The sequence below is a fragment of the Pangasianodon hypophthalmus genome, chromosome 7 (assembly GCF_027358585.1).
Source record: "Pangasianodon hypophthalmus isolate fPanHyp1 chromosome 7, fPanHyp1.pri, whole genome shotgun sequence".
Lineage (NCBI taxonomy): Eukaryota > Metazoa > Chordata > Actinopteri > Siluriformes > Pangasiidae > Pangasianodon > Pangasianodon hypophthalmus.
The window spans coordinates 6,906,266-6,923,094 of NC_069716.1; the positions used below are offsets into that span (position 1 = coordinate 6,906,266).

At 35.3% G+C, this 16,829-nt stretch overlaps 1 long non-coding RNA gene across 1 annotated transcript; it reads right to left on the bottom strand.

Annotated features, from left to right (window-relative positions):
* Positions 1–4,008: 4,008 nt before the first annotated feature.
* Positions 4,009–16,073, bottom strand: LOC117597742 (uncharacterized). The gene is made up of 2 exons (XR_004578491.1): positions 15,985–16,073; positions 4,009–4,308 (listed from the first exon to the last, which is right to left on the bottom strand). It is a non-coding gene; the product is annotated as an uncharacterized LOC117597742 (long non-coding RNA).
* Positions 16,074–16,829: the final 756 nt, after the last annotated feature.

Sequence of the window (16,829 nt, forward strand, 5' to 3'; positions counted from 1 at the left end):
GCTACATGTGCTGTAGTGTAGACATAAGCCTAAACAACTCAGATACAAACTATCAAAATGCTCACAATGTTTCTGCTCTATCACATTAGCATCAAAACAGAGAAGTCCATTTACACACTGTACAAATGACTGTTTTAAAACATTTAAAAGACTTCATAAAATGACCTCTTTTCCTCACTTTTGTTAGCATGAACAGAGAGATCAGAGAGTCAAGTGAAGAGACAATGATGAGTGAGAACATATTTCACACTGTAAATGTAGAGTTCTTTAAATTTAGCAGTGATCTTGTTTTTCATTAAGTAGATTAGGTGTCGAAAGTAGATGTAGGCAAGGTATCTTTCAGTGGAACCGGAATGAAATCTTTAAATGCATTTTTTTCCCCCCCATTTACACTTTTGCGATAATTTCCTGTTTCTATTCAGTAAAGCCTGATGTCAGCCTTTGTCACTTTGCATCGCAACTGAGCACAATCTCTGCACTGATTCATCATTGTGATGGTTTGGGCTTAATGCTTTGACATGGACAACACACGGTGGATGCTAAATGCCTCTCAACCTTTACAGGAGGTTTTTTTTTTTTAAAAAAAAAAAAAAAAAAAAAAAAAAAAAAGACGGATGCTTTCCCCCCCCAGATTGAGTTTGAAAAGCCATGACCACACTAATGTCAGTAGATTCACAATAGATCCATTGGTACCATGAAAACCACTTAGTGTAGGGTAGCACAGCAGGTCGACACTTCACCTCCGGCTCCCATTGAAGAGCTCTTATTGTGTAATTGAAGGGTTTTCCCTGCAGTAAAAATCGTGTTGTGATTGTTTCATACAAGGATGTAATTCAGGGCTAATTTCCTGTTTGCGTCCTGTACCCTTTGCTTCCTTTTTTTTTGGTAACATTAACGTCCCGGTAACAGTTGCTTTTTGTGGCCCGATGCTGTGACTGTAGGTGACATGCACTTTAATCAGAGCAAAAGAAGCTGCGATGACGATGCCAAAGGGAGCTGAAGGACAAGTTTAATGCCAGGAATCAGACAGGTTCCAGCAGAGCTGTTGAAAACATTTCCACTATGCATAATGGTGCAATCATTCAACTTCAAATCTAAATTTCTTTTAATAACACTATAGCCTGTACTGAAAGAGTCAGTGTGAGGTCAGGCATTATCAAACCTTTTTTTGTGATTAAAACTCAAAGTAAAATTGCACCCAGAAACATGTTGAATAGGTTTATATTGAAATAATCAGTGCAGTTACAAAGGCATTTAATAAGAGAGGAAAAAAGAAAGAAAAAAAAATATATCAATGATCTCAAACATAAGAGATAACAGTCAGGTTTTGCTGTTAACTCCTAAAAACAGATGAGTTTCTTTTGTTTTAAGGAGCTTGAGAATGTTTTTTTTTTTCCTTTTGAGAGTCTGCCTGATTGTGAAGGAAAAAAACAAAAGAAATACAAAACAGTTCAATGGCTAAAGGACTTTTCCAGCTGAGGAAATTATTGCAAGAACTTATAATGTCCATGATTTATATATATATCTCTCCAGATTTCCATTTTATTATATTGTATGATTTTTTTTCTTCCCTCAGTGAGGCACATCTACAAAACCATCACATCTACTGGGTGGCCATAAATATAGATATTTAAATAAATAATAATAAAAAAAAAAGACAGAGCATTCATGACATATTTTACAAAACAGTACCCCTGATTTAGGTAGTGTATTCTCAACCAATATAAGCATACACAGGAGATATGAGCAGGGAGCTTTGGATCTTAAACTCACTCACAAGATTCAATCTAGCATGCTGTAAGCTCTAGTGTTATAGAATAGGTCCTGAACTCCACAACAACTTTGCAGTGAAAGTCCCAAAATAATAATAATAATAATAATAGTAATATCATTGACATTCCAAAATTAGATAAAATCCAAAATAGCCAGGAGTGTAGTCATCTACATTTAATAGAGCAAAACTACAAAACAATTTTGGCACATACAGTGATCCAACCAAAAAAAAAAAGTATTTTTGTGATTTTCTTTCCTGCCAATTCTTTCTTTTTTCTTTTTTTTTCCTGCAGTGATTAGCTACTTTGGATTTTATCCAAGTCTGGTGTACAATGTTGCCTGTAGTTCAACCATTACAACTGCTTCATGCCTGGGCATTAAAATATACTACTTTAAAATATACTACTTACTATTTTCCAACTGGTTTTTTGAGCTTCTTTCTCTAATAGTAGCCCGGTTAGCAGAGGAGACTGATACATGTGCAAGCTGCAGACAATAGACGCTTTCCAACTAAACAAAGAAACCTCAGAACTTAAACAGGGACAATAATCAAGGTGAACACAAAACAGGTGAGCATGATCAAGAGGGCACGTGACAGGGTCATGTGATCTGTTGTAGTCTGTAAGGCTGATGGGAGTTGAAGTTCAAAGTGGCCAAAACTGTTTTGGCACTGACATTAAGTATATACAAGATATTTTATTAGATCTACTCAGGATCAGTTAGAATTTGTAGAAATATTGTCAACAAATAATAACGCTTTTTAGTGATTCATCCATTTATTAATTATTTAATTACAACCATTCTTTTTTCAGAGATGCCAATAGAAAGTAGTAGACAGAAAGTCAGAATATTTATTTATTTTTTTAAATCAAGATATGTTGGCTTAAACCTGGATGAATGTTGCCATGCACAGAAAAACTAGTGGTATCTCTGTAAAAGTGGAAGTCATGTCCATTCTATTGATATGTACATTATGTCAGAGGAAGATTATAAAAGTAAAACAATATTTAAAATATTGGGTGAGTATACACTATAGCAACATTATGGATCACAGTCTCTTACACTGATGATAAACTTGATGAAAATAGTGAGTTGATGGTTTCCTTTCTGCTTACTGAAGCACGTGGATCCTGTGACACTATGGAGCACAAGCACTGTTATTTGTAATGAAACACTCACCATATGGTCCCAGACATCCCGCTGATGTAGAACAATAGACTGCGTGTACCCTGTAGTTTAAGGTACAATCAAGATGTGTCAAGGAATAATCCCTGTAGTCTGCTGTGCCTTAAGAGGAGGGTTTAAATGATAGGCACTGAATTGCTTAATTACTTTGCCATTTGTCTCTCTGTAGCACATGAAGCTGGCTTTATGAGAATCGTGAGATGTTGTGTAAGACAACCTGAATGGATAATGTCAGGAATTCCATAAACGAAATGTTACAGAAGAAGATTTTATGCTCGCTGAAGAGAAAAAGTTGGCGTACTGGTGAATGAAGAGAACATGTGAGAAAAGAGATTTTTCAAACAGATTACATAATGAGTGCCTTTTCAAACTTTTCTTGATTGTGTGTGATGGGTACATCATTTTACTGTTCCCAAATCAGAATATCCATAGATAAAGGAAACACACTGGTTCGCAAATACTTAGACTACACAGCAGAGGAGTGTGATTGTGAGTTCAGGTGTTTGTGAACTAAAATGCTTCGAGCATCCTATTATACTTCAAAGGAATCATTATTTCTAGGTTGAAATAGACACAGAAATTACTTTTATAATTCCGTTTTAGTTAGCCATTGCTTCCAGTCATTTAATACTCTTCTCTCATTGAACAGTTTCTCTCAGTTTGATTATCAGCTTCATCCACGTCAGTCTCTGCCTCATCACCTGAGGTAAAAGTCACTTATTTAGACATTTGAAAACTTTTATCCACTGTCATCTGTACAGCGTGTGTAAGTGCTCTTCTCTGTTTTGATGAGGATTTGATGGAGCAGGAGCATCACAGTTTCTGATTATAATCTGAACTGATTAGACTTACAGTATGTCTGTGTGGCTATGGCACATATATAGCTATCCAACAACTAGATCACATTGTGACATTCATTGTGTGAGGAAATTAACACTTAGCAAGGTTTTAAAGAATTTTTTTACTCAGACTTCCTGTTTTTACTGTTGTGTTTGTTAACCTGCTCCTTTCCTGATTTTTTTTCCCCCAGAAAGCCTATAGACAAGTAAATAAAAACACTGCCAAACAATTTTATTTTCCAGAATTCATATAGGGTATTTAAAAAGACAGAATTGACTATTAAGAGTATGTAAATAAAAAACCACCAAATATATAAAACACTGATTAAAAAAAGACAAACACATTAAAAAGCCAATGTATAAAAGTTAGTCCATGTTTAACAATTGTAACAGAAGGAGCACATCTGATGTCCAATGAGAGGCTGTTCAACAACCTCGGCACAGCCATTGCAAAAGCCTTCGGCTGAGATCGTGCAGCAGCCACAGCAACTAGACTGAAGACTGAAGAGACCTGAGAGCAGAGGGTTGGCACAGTAGGTCAGGGATGTCGAATGGAGCTAGATCATTAAGAGCTTTAAAAACAAACAAACAAATAATACTAATAATACTAATAACAACAATAACAACAACAACAACAACAACAACAACAATAATAATAATAATAATAATAATAATAATAATAATAATGGATCGGGGGCACAGTGACTTTGTGGTTAGTATTTTGGTTAGTACATTTGCTTCGCACCTCTGGGGTTGGGAGTTCTAACCCCAACTTCACCCTGTGTGTGCTGCGCTTCATCCTGTGTGTGCTGCTCCCCCAGTCCAAAGACATGCGTTATAGGCTGATTGGCATTTCCAAATTGTCTGTAGTGTGTGCGATTGTGATTGAATCACAACTTAAAAAATTTGTTTAATTTTTGAAAATGCTCTTGAAAAAGTTGATTAAAAATTACTTTTATCCACAAAATTGCTTTGCTGATCAAATCTGAAGTGATAGTCAAATAAAAGACCAAGGTTCTTCTCTTACTAACATACAGTATTGTGCCAATCCTCCTGAATCACTGACCAGAATTGTGTTTTAGAGAATAGGTTGGAGAGAATGATTTGATTTCATTTATCTGAAGGAAATTGTGCATCATCCATGGCTTAATATCCTCAATGCACGTGTTGAGACGGTGTAGTGCACCTGGATGATTTGGTTTTAAAGGAAGATAGAACTGGGTATGATCTGTGTGACTAACACAGTGACTCAGACACAGACTCAAAATTAAGTTTGCACAACAATTTGTACTTAAAGTTCAGAGCATTTAAGTTTACGGTGAGGAACTTTTATTCTCGCTTGAGTTCTGAATTTTAAAATGACTCTCACTTGAATTCCTATGAATTTTTATGAGTGTCATTGTTTTTTTTACTTCTTTTGCAATCCATGATAAGATTGTCCTTGATCATGAAATAGCATGGATAAAGGTAAATCTGCATTATTACTGAACTGAAGAAACATCTTGGATGAGACATCAATTTGACAGATTTCGGGTACACAATATATGTAGTACATATTGTAAATCATTTATATATTTCTATCGTTTAAGTTAATCAAGAATTTATTTTTTCTGTATAAGATTTATCATCAGATGGAGTTGTATTTGTCTTACTTATAACCCTAGGGACCCCTTTTCCATCTAAATCTCTTCCACTTTATTCACATCCTCCTTTCATGCATAAACAAGGAGGAACCAGAGATCTTAGAAGTCTATTTTATCATAGTCTCAATGGGAATCGCAAATTATCGACTTGCATACATTTGCTCCTAATTGGAGTTTCTCTCTGCTTCTCAGTGCTTTTGATCTTGCTATCTTTCCTCTTGAACCTCAGCTGCTATGGATGAGCTCACAGTTTCATCATGTGTTCCAGCACGGCATGTCTCATGTGGGATCACAGCCAGGCCTCGTGTTTTGGGACAAGCCAGTGGCAGAGTCTATTAAAATTTCATCATAACAATGCATTTTTTACTGCAGTTTCACATTTGTGGGGATCCATAAAAGTCTTTGTACTCTAAGCACGATCGTCACACTCACCTCAGGAAACACTTAGACACGATCGGCTTCTCCCTCCTTCTGATCACTGGCATCACAAACACACTCCTGCTCATTTTCAAGTGCACTCATAAAGGACTGGAAATACTTCATGGTTTCTAGCGCTTATTGTACAGTCTTGATGCTAGCGTAGTAGTGAAATTCGAATAAGAGATTTTTCTTACTCGTTTTCTGGTTTTATTCGATTTTCTGGGGTTTTATCCCTTTGAAATGTGTTTTGGATCTGTTCCCTGCATCACTGTATTTAGACTTTGTGCCATGCTCGCCTGTGAACTTTGTACTATAAAAACACCATGGGGTGTGCTGTTCTGTACTTGTTAACTGCTTATAGTTTCATTCAATATTGTGGAACAGGAAGATGAGTTCCTGTTATCGCTTACGTTATAACAGCTGTAAACAATCATTCTATTACCAGCCTTTTATTTTCTCTCTTGAAGTTTATAAGATGAAACAATAGCTTTAGAAACCAGAAAGTCTTGTATCCTGAAGACTGTCCCATAGTGGAAAACTTGCTAACAAAGCGCTGACACTGGAGACTCCTTCCATAAATGTTAAATAAACATCTTTTAACTGAAAGCTTCACCATATCAGCCATATAGATTATGTACAGCATTCAACATACAAATCCTTGTGTTACCATAGAACGACAAGGTATTGGAATAACAGCACAAATTACACCTGGCATATCTGTCAAAGCTGCTCTTATAGAAAATGCATCACCACCTTTTTTAACCAATACGATTCAAGAATTCAACAGCTCTGTGGTATAATGTCATTTTTCAATATAAGATACATGAAATGAAATATGCAGCTGATTTTTTTGATGATGGTCTATTCTTTCTCAGCTTAAAGACTTAATGTCCTGATATAAAGTCCTTCGGATATATCTGCTCGGCAAGGACACTGAACAAATAAATGGAATCTACAAATGAAAATCAGTTCTTTCACTCAATGCTTAGGTGGTCCATTATTACAGCAAGTACGAGCCTGAGGCAGTCGTATAAGTGTGCTGCTTGAAAAATCCATAGCAGGGGTCGATATACAGAAAGTCTGTTTCTGTCTCTAACATAGTCAGATCCATATTGAAATATTTATATACAGACAAAGCAGAATATATTAGAATACGCAGAGGACTGGGTGAAGTAAGAGAAGTGAAAAACTAGGACTAGTAACCTGGAAACCAAGGCACGTTGTATATCCACAGGGACGTGGCTTAGAATAACTGCATAACACATGCAAGACTTCACAAGAAACACATAAGGGGTATGTGGGTGATTCCATGATTGCAGTGCAATGTAGCCCTTGTAACTCTTAAAAATTCTAATTATTTATAATAAATAAAAGAAAAATTGTGATAACCTATTTCTTTTTTTCTTGAAGTAATAAATACACAAAACATGGTTTGTTGCTAATTCCATGCGGCCATTAAGGACATTTTAATGATTTACTGAAGATTTTATATATTTTATAATTATATTATATATAATTTGGGTAAGAGGGTTGTACTTTGAAAGTGACCTCATCAGTCAATATCACAATATCATTGAAAATAAAGAACAAGAAAAGAGATAGACTTTCTTCCTATGATCTTCAAGAAATTTGGATGTGATTTGTGGAATATTCCAAATACATCAAAAAGGTGAATGTGTTCAGGGAAACGGGTTGAGGAAACTAAATGTACATTTTTCATAAGCTAAAATGGATATGATATATATCAAGCATTATATATTAAATGGATTCACACATTAATCCAAAAATAATGTGATTTCTGGAGTATTTTAATGATTATATTTCTTATAGTGGGCTGGGACTGTCAAAACTCACAAAACATTGGTTTGAAGCATAACCCATGTCTAGCGTTATCTATCTCTCATACATATATTTGAATGCATTCTCAGTAGAAAATAAATGGCAGCCCTATTGTGGAATCAGTTCACAAGCTAGGAGATAAATTATCAGTAATTACCACACCTGGAAAAAAAAAGGAACCCTTATTATATCTTGTTTTAACGTTTAAACCCCCTAGACCATTGTAACTGATTGCCATATGGTACATTAGAATGCATCAATATGGAACTGTAATGAAGTCAATATTTCTACATGAGAATAATTATGGCAAGGAATGAAGCTATATTGGATCTTTTTTTTTTCATCATTTTTTCATCATGTATGCATTGTGCTTAGGCAGTGAAACAAACAGAAATAGCTAAACAAATAAATAAATAGCTTTGCTTGGAGCTGCAGGTGGAACATTGCGACTATGGCTGACAAATTTCTTTAGTGATGACAGTGCAGGTGTTTATGGCTATAAAAAGTTTTTCGGTGATGTAATTGTAAATGCGTAACAGCATTGGTCCTTCAAAAACTGGTTTAAAATGTTAGGAGCTAAATCACACCACCTGACTATTGATTATTTTCCTATAATATCCTACTTTACTGCTTACTTGGTACATTTATTTGTGTCCAGCTCATTCTATTACTTAGTTTTAAATATTGAATTTCACAAGAAGACCACACCAATCATCCTTGTAAAGCACATGTATGGACATCTCCATCCTCACTTACTATTTATTTTCAACAGATAACATGCAAAACGTAATGTTTTGTCATCTGAAAGATCTTGTGTGAATTATTTTTTTAAGCAATTTTTAAGACAGAATAAAAATCAAGGGAGAAGGAAAAAAATGTCTTAGTGATTCAGTTACTGATTCAAAGACATGTCAAGCTCTCACATTATATCCTGTGATTCTGCTATTTTTACTTTTGTTTCAAGGCACTTTCGTCATCATGACACAGAAGGGTTATATTCAGCTAAGCTGTTTTGTAAAAACAATACATAAAATAAGCTGTAAAATACACACTCCTGCTTGCATTTTCTATTTGTCATTGTACAGTTGTATCATGTACAGTATATTGATAATGGATTAGATTTGAATACAACAAACGATAATAAACAGATAAAGAAGTGATATAGCCATGCAAGTAAATACAAAATAAGTTATACAGCATAGTTATAAAAATTTAAATAAAGTATAAGACTATAATGTCAGTGTGTAGACATTAGTAATGATATACAATTAACTCAGATTATAATAGAGATGTAACTGAATATGAACGCATTACTCAGAACAGATAATGTGTTTTAAATATATACAGATACAAATATGAGGCACACTATCCTTTTTTCGTCAGTGATTTGCTCCAGTAGCCTAAACTAAATTCTGCCTTACTTAGCTTAAAAAACAGCCAATTTCTATCATATTTCTATATAAAGTGGACCAAAATTTGTATTATAAAGTAATATAATTTACAAAATGTATACACATAAAACACATGCTGTCCACTGTTTTTCTTTTTTTTTTCTTTCATTGCACTTTTTTTTTTTTTTTTTTTTTTATTCTTTATCATTATTGAATAAAAAACATCCTGGATAAATGATACAAGCGTTAAATAAAGTGTTGCTTACAGGACCTCATTTTGACTAGTTTAGTAGATTTAAATAGTGCATCCAGTGAACTCTTTGGTTCTTTCACCACAACAGAAAAGCTTTCACCCTGTTGTTAGAAGATCGCAAATTCCAATCCAGACAATGCCACAGCCATTCATGGCCATGAGCCAAGGGAGTTAAATTGGCTGTGCTTTCTGGGTGGGAGAGATGGCATACTCTTTCTCCTCTGTCAATCATAGAGACACTAGCCATGCATGAGTGTTCAAAGGGTGTGAGTGTGAACTCGTGCATGTGGGATAGGGCGGATAGTGATTTGCTACAATCGTGTTAAGCTGCCTTGTGACTCATAGCATGAGCAGCACTTTGAAAAGATGCCTGACTGGTGGGTGGAAATTGGTAGGTGACACAATTGGGGAGAAAATTGGGGGGAAATATTATTAAGTGGCAATTCTTGTTAAATATAAACAGTAGTTCCATGATTTATGAAAGACATTGTTTTGAAAGATCATTCCACACCCACTTAGTGTTTGAATCTAGATACAGACAAATATTTAGAATAATAAATAGATACAGATAGTGGCTGTCAGGAATGGGCTATAGAGACAGACAGACTATGAAACAACAACAACGAGAAATAGAGAGGCTAGACAACACCATGAACACGATACAAATTAAGGTGACAATGACTAAAGACTGACAAAGAGTGCTAAACAATACATGACTTAAATACCTGCAATAATAAGGCAACAATGTGATTCAGGCGCTCATGGTCATGTGACATGGTGCGTGCAGTAAACATGTGACATGCAATGGCTGATGGGTGATGCAGTCCATCGATGTATCGGCGCTACCATGACAGTGGAATTGAATTACAACCCTAGACTATGGAATTTAGAAAAAAGAGAAACCAAGCAGATAAACATTGATTGTGTGTAAGCTGATGCAATTAACTGTCAAACAAAGTAGCAAAACACTGTAACAAAAACTCATGACATCAGGACAGATCACTGTCATACTAAGAGAGTGAAAAGTATAAGGGATGGCAAAATTTGGGGGCTATTAGCAATGCCGGTCTCCTCCTGTTTAAGAACATGTCTTTCTGGTAAGAATAACCATGCTGGAGGCAAGGCTGGTGAGTTGCTGAGCTTGACAAGAAAACTCCTCCACTCCAGACATTGTACCTAGTTCATGGGAAAAAAAAATGTTTTAAGTAGGTTGCGCTGTAAAAAAATAATTTGTGGAGTTGACATATACAGTATAATACACATTATTTGCATAACATTTACATAAAATAACTGAGTTATCAACTGCAGTCTGTGGTCTGTGCAATTTTATTCAGTAAAAAACACGCTTCAGAAAAGCCATTAAATGTTACTTAACATTTGTGGATATTATGTAGTAAATGGGTGTTCAGTTGTCTAACTTCCTGGTTAATGGTAATTATCATCCTTAAGTGGGTTAGCTTAGCAGTTAACTTACAGAAATTAACATAACTACTTCTCCTTCTACTCAGATTTACGCTAAAGTTAAGAGTCAAGCATAGCTGTGTTTAGGTAGTAAGCTGCTGCTCCTTAGCCTACTGAAAAAGAAGAAGAAGAAGAAGAAGAAGAAGCCTTTATTTGTCACATAGACATACTAGTACTAGTAGTACTGACTAGCACTGAACTAGTAATTTTAGTAACAGCAGACATGCCTATGCATTAGCATGATTGCCTCACACCCCCAGCGTTGGAGATTCGATCCCTGCCTCCGCTCTGTGTGCATGGAGTTTGCATGTTCTCCCCGTGCTTCAAGGCTTTCCTCCCCCAATCCAAAGAAGTGCGTTGTAGGCTGACTAGCATCTCTAAATTGTCTGTAGTGAGTGAGTGTGTGTGTGTGTGTGTGTGCAGTTGTGCCCTGCGATGGGTTGGCACCCTATTCATGGTGTTACCCAGTTCCCCTGGGAGAGGATCCCCGTGACCCTATGTAGGATTAGAGGTATAGAAAATGGATGGATGTTTCCAGCTATATGTAGTTAAGTGCCATTTTAAGTGCCAATAATAGAATCAGATTTTAATTCTTGATCTAATCAGTACATTTTAAATGTACCTTTGCAATAAGTAAAGGGGTAAAATGTGTTGATGTCCATTCCAGATATTACTTACTAAAATAGGTTAAACCTTACTCAATAATGCATGGGGGAAAAAAATACCGGCTGCAAATTCCTACCTCAGTATTTTGGGGGTAATTTTGTGAGCTGCCAACTAAATGTAAAAGGGGCTCTATGGCCAGTGTTCATATAACCTGTCAGTGTTATCATTATGTATTGTATAGCCATGATGCACAATTGATGAATTATGTCCTATTAGAGAATAACTCATTGCAACACAATGTGACCAAGTGAAACACTTTTCACTGGATTGTAATAATGTGCTTCTATTGTATATTGGTAATATGGTGGCCTATTCAATGTATGCACACACACATGGACTGAAACTAATAGCCTTATCAAACAATAACTGTACGGCTGCAGTGTTATCAACAAACACATTAACATTATCATACTGGCTTGATGCTGAATAAACAAACACTAACTGTATGGTGCTATAGCTGAGTCTCTGCTGCAGTGGTTAGTTTGGTTTCAGAGGTTTTTTTTCCCACCCTTGTCCTCAACAACATTAGTATTAGTCATTAATGTCATTTAGTATTAGTCATTAGTAATTTATTTCTGTTATTAATTCATTCATGTCTTCTTTGAAATATTACTTTGAAAATTAATAATAATAATAATAATAATAATAATAATAATAATAATAATAATAATAATAATCTGCTTTACAGCCTTTAGCACTAGTGTCCTTGATTGGACATATCTATTGTTCAAATTGTACATCAACAAATTTACTCATAAATAATTTAAAAATATATACTCAGTGCAGCCTTACATCACTGTTTTAACCTATTTTACCCACAGTTTTAGCTTAATTTGTTTCCTTTTTGTGTTTTATTTATTTTTTTTTAACTTTTTACTGCTACATCTAAGATGCTATGCAGCTGCCACCTTTCCCAACACCCATGCTGTTGCTGCTGGCTCACTATGCAGCCTGGCGCGCTCATGGTTCCAGACAAGCCATCGGCACCAGCTATCTCTGTGTAGATGGCTAAATCTTCTGTCAAACACAGACAGAGCAGCAGGAATGAATGCAGGTAAACAACAGGGTTTAAGAAAAACACAGAGACAAACAATCCAAAATTGAAAGGTGAAAACAGTATCCAAAAAACAGTAAGGTCCAAAAGACCCAAAAGGCAAAAGAGGAAAACATAGTAAAATATACAATAGGAATAAAAACGGATGTGGAAATACACAAACAAACAAAAAACAACATACAGGAGTATACATGGAATATTGAAAAATTTAACAAATATAACCGATAACAGATTAGTAATGCAGGCTAAAAAAAAAAAAAAAAAAAAAAAAAAAAAAAAAAGCTCAAACAAGAATTAGCAAATGGGTAAAACTAACTGAGGAGTTGAAATGAGAATCTATCAGTACGAAAGGAAGCTAGAGAGAGTAAGATGAGAAGTGAGTGTGATTGTCAGGTGAGAATTCTGGGAGCAGAAGGTCCTGGGGGACATGGTGGATATGGCGTTAATAACACAACCAGGAGTTCTTCAGTCTAGGAGGATTGTACTGTATCTGTAGCTGTAATTTGTTTTTGTTTGTTTGTTTTGTTTTGCTTTTTTTTTTTTAAATAAAGAATCACAAGCATTCTTTTTTTTCCCCAAAATGTCTAAATGTTTGTCCTGTTAAAAATTCAAGAGACTGATTAGTTAAACCCCAAGGTGTGTTCTATAAAACTCTAATCTCGCACAAAATCAATTTCTAATAAATCGTAATCAATTTTGTAACAATGGAAAAATTCTGCTGAAATGTAGTTTGCCCTTTTTTCTCACTTTTCTGACACTTGGTTTGCCACTTTTTCTTATTAATTCTAACTTAATTTTTACTTTATATATATAATAAAACACTTGTGGAAATACTGTTATAGGAGAATAATCAAAGACAAGTTGCTGCTATCACCGTAAAGTTGATTATTTTCCAATAACAGCATTTCCCAAAGTCTTATTCCTCTTATATCCCAGCAATTTGACATCTTTATCTCAGGCTGTTCAAACTACTGACACTGGAGACTCCTTCCAAAAATAAAGGTCTCTTTACAGAAAAGTTCACCATATCAGCATTTGTACTTTTTTTTGTCTTTATGCAGCACGTCTGCCTGTGAATAAGGGTGCGTTCAAATGATCAGTGTTTTGTGCTTTGCTCACCACTGAAGTAGGGGAATGATACGAATGATAAAGTTTTTACCAAGATTGAAGAGGTGCTACATCATCAAGACACGCTTGAAAACATTCATCAGGCTAGCTCATTCTGCATGTCTCTAAATCCTGCATTTATCTAAATTTCAAAGAAAAAAAAATGCTCTGGCTTTGGCAGTCCTATGGAGAAGACGGGAGAAAACACACATCTTTGCTACATCACATTTGGAGGCTCATATTATTGGCTGCACTTTGAAAAGGTCAGCATAAACTGGGTCAAAGTTGAATTTGATTGAACTTTGAGTAATATGGCAAGGCATCAAATCCAAGCAGTTTGCTCTCTCCATAGGGAAACGATGGCTTGAAGCCGTGTTGCCGCTGCTCATCTGTAAGCACCAAGTTGTTGCTATAGAAACTCTAAACTTTTACATTGAGCTCATATAAATCTTGTAGTCTACTGCCAGAGCTGCTGTTATGGAAACTTAATCAATGCTGCGTGTCCAATCAAAATTGACTATTCAGTAGAACCCTATGCATATGAATGTAATGTAAAGAAACCACTATGAGACCACCACTGGTATTGTGGTTATAAGAGTGTATGAGGTATAGTAGTGTTTCTGGAGCTTTTAATCATCTCAATGTCTTTATAGTCCCGAGAGGTTGAACCCATTTGAATTTAATCTTTTTTTCTGAGACAAAGGATAAAGATGCATTCTAGTCATGTCGCAGGCAAAAGTTAAACTCTCGAAACAGTTTTAGATAGATTGTGTCAATAAAAAAATAGAAAGAAAGAAAAACGCAAGAGAAAATAGGAATCCAATTACACTCTAGGCAATGTAGAATCATTAGAGACAAATTTTAATGCATTAGCATGAAATTAGCAATGGAGATGTAATGCGTCTACTTCACCAACACAAAGGGATCAACCCTCATTTTTTTGATATATGTCAGAAATGACAGATTTAAACACCATTGGATTAAAAAAAGTAGACAAATTTGTCTTGCTGAGTCACGCTTCTGATGAATGAGCATCCTGTCTCATATATCTGGCTCATATTAATCATGATTGTCTGACAGCGGTGGTCAGAATCCCACTCCATTTGATTGCACTGGAAAATTTCAAAATGAAAAACTCAGAATTGTCAATCTCCTTCTATCGATGAGTGCTAAGTATCTTTCATCGCTCTTTAAGCGTTTTACATGCAATGCTTTGTAATGTAGCATTGATCTAGCTGATGAAGCATCATTGATTAATATAAGCTGTGGGCTTCAGAGCCCACAACAAAAACGCAAGTTGTTCCTACCTTTTGGTTTGTACAGATTATATTTTGACTTTTAGGCGATGAAACTTAGCGAGGAAAATTAATATCAGTAGTTTGCTGAAGTAGCCAAACCTAAACACTGCCTTACAGATTGCCAAAAGAAAACCATATTTCTACCATATTTCTAGTAAAACTGACCAAAATTATGCCTAGAACTGAAGCTAGAAGCTAGAACTGAAGCTCCATATAACCCATACAGTCCACACAGTATGCATGTAATATATCTGCTGGAGACTCCAAAATAAAAAGGTAATTAATTTTAAAAATGTTAACTTGTACGTTCATTTCTTAACTAGAGTTAGGGTTAGGGTTATACATCCTCCATACTTATTAAAAGAAAATCTTCCTAGAATCTTCAATGTTCATCGATCTTTATATATAGGCATTAAATGAAATACTCAGAGAATGGCATTTTAATAGATTCTGATAGTATGTCCAGCAAATGTTTCTGATCTTTCTGGAATGTAACAAACCCAGAAACTAAAGTAAATCAATAAAATATTATTAGCAGGCTATTGTTGTGAGCTATAAACAACAATGCCTTGATTTGAGAAAGACATTGTTGTTTTGAAACATACAGTAGTTCTAGCTTATTACATAGTTCCATTACATAGAAAACTTGCCAACTTGTTCCACAGGGTGTCTGGTTAAGACCTATTTTGAACTTGTGTCATGTAGCTGAGGAACTTTAGAAGTTCAGGAGTTGAAATGTTGAAGTTCAGGAGTTATATTTTATGGATGAAAAAAGTATTTTCTTTTTCCAGCAGCCCATGTTTTCCAGCAATTCCTTTTTTTTTTACAAGGTTTCTATGCTAACAATGGTTGCATTTTCTTATTTAATACATAACAGGGTTCAAATGAACAGAGTATTTCAAATGTATTTGTTGCCAATTAGCAAATTAACAAAATATAGTAAAATAGTATCCATGCAAATGGTATGAGGACATCAAGGATATTTTAATGATTTACTTAAAACTAAATCATTGTGTCTAATCACAATAATGAAAACAAAGAATGAGAGAACTTACTTTTCTTCTTCCTCTGATCTTCAGGAAGTTTAGACGATGTAACTTCCTCCTGAACCTGTGACTTTTGGAATATTCCAAATATTTCATAAGGGTGAATGTGTTCAGGTAACGGTGTTCAGTGAATGCTGTGGGACACTAGAATGTCAATTTTTTCATAACCTATAATGGATGATTCATGGAAAATGATTTTACACGCATGTTATATTAAATCAGTTCATACATTAATGCAAAAAATAATATATTTTAAAGTATTTTAATGATTATCTTTCAAGGTAAAGTGTAGTTATGTGTTGTTTTCTAATTAGTGTAGAGATTTTCTTCTAGTTAATGCTTGCAGATTTTGATCTGAAACATACACATTGGTTGCTGTGAAGGACACTTTATTCATGTTGAACTGTCTTATATATGTTTACATTACGTATACATTTGTAAATGTAATATCAATGGAAGACAAATGACACACCAATAATAGACTCATCCTTACAGAGAATATGTCTGTCTGTTTGCAAGTGGGTGTGTGTGTACACACTGCCTAATTAATGACATGTTGTCCTCAGAGTGTGGCTTTCCCCATTTAAACCCATTCAGTGCATTGTAGTAGACATGGAAGAAAAACTCTCGACACAAGCAGGGAGTTCATTTGTGGGGAAACGCAGGACAGTCGAGGTCATCTTCACACGGTTCTTGTGGATTCCCAGCCTGCAGATTCCTGAGCATTAGTTACTGGAGTGCTGGAGTGGTGGCATGAACCCGGTCTTGCTGATCAAAAGCGCCATTGATTGGCTGCTCGGAGAGCTGCTCCTGAGCATTAGCTAAGAGTTTTCCCCCATTTGTAAATGTACCCA